Source organism: Schistocerca americana, unplaced genomic scaffold (assembly GCF_021461395.2).
Source record: "Schistocerca americana isolate TAMUIC-IGC-003095 unplaced genomic scaffold, iqSchAmer2.1 HiC_scaffold_296, whole genome shotgun sequence".
Lineage (NCBI taxonomy): Eukaryota > Metazoa > Arthropoda > Insecta > Orthoptera > Acrididae > Schistocerca > Schistocerca americana.
Window position 1 is genome coordinate 176320 of NW_025726012.1, and position 5000 is coordinate 181319.

The 5000-nt window shown below is 51.9% G+C and overlaps 1 non-coding gene across 1 annotated transcript in view; it reads right to left on the reverse strand.

Moving 5' to 3' along the window:
- Positions 1–30, reverse strand: part of LOC124579134 — a 1910-nt gene extending 1880 nt beyond the window's left edge. Inside the window, exon 1 of the ribosomal RNA XR_006972862.1 lies at positions 1–30. This exon is cut by the window's left edge and continues 1880 nt beyond it. This is a non-coding gene — a ribosomal RNA (small subunit ribosomal RNA).
- Between the last annotated feature and the right edge of the window lie 4970 nt (positions 31–5000).

A 5000-nucleotide genomic window follows, 5' to 3' on the forward strand; every position in this document is an offset into this window, starting at 1 on the left:
CATATGACTACTGGCAGGATCAACCAGGGAGCTGCGTCAACTAGAGCTGAGCAGCCGGCCGCCCGGGAGTGTGTCCTGGGGGCCCGCGCGAACACGCAAGCGTCCGCTCAATTATTCTGCAAACAGGAGGAGGCTGAGCTCCCCTGCACAATACACCTCGAAACCCTCTCAGGTCCCGGCGGCGCGCAGCGCCGTCCTAAGTACTTGGTCGGGTTCGAGAGAGGCGCAATCGCCCGGAGTTTGGCGAGTAGACGCTTTAGGTGCGACCACCCGTGCTCCCAACTGAGCTTGCCGCTGCCGACAGAGGCCCGGGAGCGTGCTGTCGTGGCATTGCCGGCGGGAGACAACACGCGCCACCTACGGTGACCGGCAGCTCCAACGCCAGCGCCACAGAAGGACAAAAGCCCCACTTGGGTGCCGAAGCGAACTCTCCCAGCACAGCGCACGCGCCAACACGTCCGCACAGCTGCGATACAAACCACCTGCGAGAACCGCAGAGGCGACCGAGCAGCAGACGGCGTCGCGGCGCCGAGCGCCGGGCGGCGGCGCATCCTCAGCGCACACAGTCCTCAATCGGACCAGCACACTGCAGATGTCCACCGCGCTTCGCACCGGGCCCGCGAGGACCTACTTTGGCCGCACGGCGCCGCGTGCAGGGTGCGCCGGCGCGCAGCTGCGCCGCCTGCCGCCTCCGTCGGCCGGCGCGCCTGCCACTGGCCGCCCCCACCAGCCGGCTGTAGCGCGTGCGCCCACGCACCGCGCGGCCAGCACGCCGGGAGGCCCCCCCTCACCGGCCGGGGACGGTCCCACCCAGCCACCGCCGCGTATCGCTTCACACCCAGATGCCATTCACGTTCGTGGGCATGGTGGGTATCGCTGGAACAACCGGTTGGTAGCTCAACCGATCGTCGCCATCACTGATTCACCTCTAGCGAGAACAACCGCACCACAACGGTTTACCAGTTGTTCATTTGCATAACGTCACCAGCAAACGTAGGCGTCCATCGCCATTTGCAAATTCAACGATTGTTGCATGCCTGTGTCAGGTGTCACGACACACTATGTCTGCCCACATACACGCAACAACATGTGCACGCTTCGCGAACACGTGGAAGGTGGCCCCCGTACGTATGCGATGTCCATTGCGCGAACGACTGTCAACCGGCCTCTGTCGCATGTCGCAGATGTGGAACGCAGTGCACCATGCTATCACGGTGTGTGAGAAGAGACGACTACGTCTGACAACACGCGCCACTACATCAACAGACGGCTCATGCTGATCGCCATCCAGGGCATACCACACTGCAATCCAGCTCTTATAGGGAGACGACACGTAGCTGAGTGCACAACATTTGGACCGCATGGTTCGCCGTTGTTGGCGCAGTCGTTGTACGGTCACATGTACCACGATGTATCATTCAGTACATGAGGACCAATGTGCAGTACAGTGTGTGATTTGGACGTACAACATCAGCGGACAGTTGACACAGGCCGTACCACAGCGTAGGCTAAGTGCTTCGCACATGCGAATGCCAATGAACAACTGCAAATGCCAATGAACAACTGCAAAGGGCATTGAGCATGTACGTCCTGCTGCCATCCACATTACAGTGTATAGCTGCAAGGTGTTTAACATGAAGCGATACACTGGGGACCGGGCAGTGCGAGTAGCAAACTATATTGCGGGGGTTGCAGTTAGGCAACACTACACTAATTTAACGCGTCGTATGACAATTACAGAGCAGGTTAAGGCCCAACGTGTGTTGGGTTAAGGCCCAACGTGTGTTGGGTTAAGGCCCAACGTGTGTTGGGTTAAGGCCCAACGTGTGTTGGGTTAAGGCCCAACGTGTGTTGGGTTAAGGCCCAACGTGTGTTGGGTTAAGGCCCAACGTGTGTTGGGTTAAGGCCCAACGTGTGTTGGGTTAAGGCCCAACGTGTGTTGGGTTAAGGCCCAACGTGTGTTGGGTTAAGGCCCAACGTGTGTTGGGTTAAGGCCCAACGTGTGTTGGGTTAAGGCCCAACGTGTGTTGGGTTACGTTAAGGGGCAATGTGGGTTACGTTAAGGGGCAATGTGGGTTACGTTAAGGGGCAATGTGGGTTACGTTACGGCGCAATATAGGTTACGTTACGGCGCAATATAGGTTACGTTAAGGCGCAATATCGGTTACGTTAAGGCGCAATACAGGTTACGTTAAGGCGCAATACAGGTTACGTTAAGGCGCAATACAGGTTACGTTAAGGCGCAATACAGGTTACGTTAAGGCGCAATACAGGTTACGTTAAGGCGCAATACAGGTTACGTTAAGGCGCAATACAGGTTACGTTAAGGCGCAATACAGGTTACGTTAAGGCGCAATACAGGTTACGTTAAGGCGCAATGCAGGTTACGTTAAGGCGCAATGCAGGTTACGTTAAGGCGCAATACAGGTTACGTTAAGGCGCAATACAGGTTACGTTAAGGCGCAATACAGGTTACGTTAAGGCGCAATACAGGTTACGTTAAGGCGCAATACAGGTTACGTTAAGGCGCAATACAGGTTACGTTAAGGCGCAATACAGGTTACGTTAAGGCGCAATACAGGTTACGTTAAGGCGCAATACAGGTTACGTTAAGGCGCAATACAGGTTACGTTAAGGCGCAATACAGGTTACGTTAAGGCGCAATACAGGTTACGTTAAGGCGCAATACAGGTTACGTTAAGGCGCAATACAGGTTACGTTAAGGCGCAATACAGGTTACGTTAAGGCGCAATACAGGTTACGTTAAGGCGCAATACAGGTTACGTTAAGGCGCAATACAGGTTAGGTTAAGGCGCAATACAGGTTAGGTTAAGGCGCAATACAGGTTAGGTTAAGGTACGACATAGGTTAGGTTAAGGTACGACATAGGTTAGGTTAAGGTACGACATAGGTTAGGTTAAGGTACGACATAGGTTAGGTTAAGGTACGACATAGGTTAGGTTAAGGTACGACATAGGTTAGGTTAAGGTACGACATAGGTTAGGTTAAGGTACGACATAGGTTAGGTTAAGGTACGACATAGGTTAGGTTAAGGTACGACATAGGTTAGGTTAAGGTACGACATAGGTTAGGTTAAGGTACGACATAGGTTAGGTTAAGGTACGACATAGGTTAGGTTAAGGTACGACATAGGTTAGGTTAAGGTACGACATAGGTTAGGTTAAGGTACGACATAGGTTAGGTTAAGGTACGACATAGGTTAGGTTAAGGTACGACATAGGTTAGGTTAAGGTACGACATAGGTTAGGTTAAGGTACGACATAGGTTAGGTTAAGGTACGACATAGGTTAGGTTAAGGTACGACATAGGTTAGGTTAAGGTACGACATAGGTTAGGTTAAGGTACGACATAGGTTAGGTTAAGGTACGACATAGGTTAGGTTAAGGTACGACATAGGTTAGGTTAAGGTACGACATAGGTTAGGTTAAGGTACGACATAGGTTAGGTTAAGGTACGACATAGGTTAGGTTAAGGTACGACATAGGTTAGGTTAAGGTACGACATAGGTTAGGTTAAGGTACGACATAGGTTAGGTTAAGGTACGACATAGGTTAGGTTAAGGTACGACATAGGTTAGGTTAAGGTACGACATAGGTTAGGTTAAGGTACGACATAGGTTAGGTTACGGTACGACATAGGTTAGGTTACGGTACGACATAGGTTAGGTTACGGTACGACATAGGTTAGGTTACGGTACGACATAGGTTAGGTTACGGTACGACATAGGTTAGGTTACGGTACGACATAGGTTAGGTTACGGTACGACATAGGTTAGGTTACGGTACGACATAGGTTAGGTTACGGTACGACATAGGTTAGGTTACGGTACGATATAGGTTAGGTTACGGTACGATATAGGTTAGTTTAAGGTACACATTGTTGTAAGGAAAGGTTTAATGGGGGGCGGGGCGGGGCGGCCGGTTTGTTGATTGTGATTATAGTAAGTGGATGCCTGCGGCATCATCTGATTTGCCACGTCAGGATGCACCTTTGGCTCATGACAGGCGGCGCTCTCATTCCATGCTTGTGGCAGACCTGTGTCTTTCATTCCTGCCATTGTTTGTGTGCTGTGAGAGGAGGCAGTATTGTGATGTTGGGTGCACCCCTGTGTAGGACATGTGTGGGTGTTGGTGGCTTGGCTGAGCAATGGTGGTTGTCGGGTGGGTGGGATATTCTGTTTTCTGAGTGGACCTCCCAGTCTGGTTATGACAGTGTGGATTGTCTAATGTGGCGGAGAGGATGCACTGGGTGTTGTTCCATGCTGGTGCTTACATATTGTCTGTGTGCGTGTTACAGGCAGAGAGTAGTGCGTGATAAGGGTGTGTGGCTGACGTGTGGTTGTGATTGTGAGCAGAGTCTTTCAGCATGTATACGGACAGTTGTATACATTATCTGTATTCTGATGGCTCTATCTATTACTAATCAGCGCCGTGTATACGTTTAATCCGGTTCCAGTCGAAACTGTTGTATCTCTGTACATTAGTGACACGGCGAGCCCGCTATGTAGTTACTCGTCTCGGCAGCTTCCACCGGTGTATGGCAAATGATTATAAGGAATCAGTCTAGTCGTCAATACCGATGGTGTGACGTCACATGTCTGGGGTGGGGGACGCTGCGCCCTTCCGGTGGGTCATGGCCTAGAAAGACTCTTCCCACGCAGGGGGGCGTGGACTGTCATTGACTCTTCCAGGTAATATACTTGCCGTACGTTCTTGCGACTGCGAGTGCAACGCTCACCGGTACCGACATGGATGGAGCGCCTCCTAGCTGACCGCTCAGCATCGGCATTCGTACAGAGAGCAACGCGGTCGCGTCTCTAGCTCGTAACTGGTACAGCCCGCAGCTCATGTATAGGGACAGCGGGAATGTCGCATATTGGAGATAACTCTTCATGAAACGCATGTTATAGGGGTGGATTGCACATTGCGACTGCGGGAAAAGTCCGCCGTTCATCCGCTGGAGTTGCGAGTTGGGCGGTT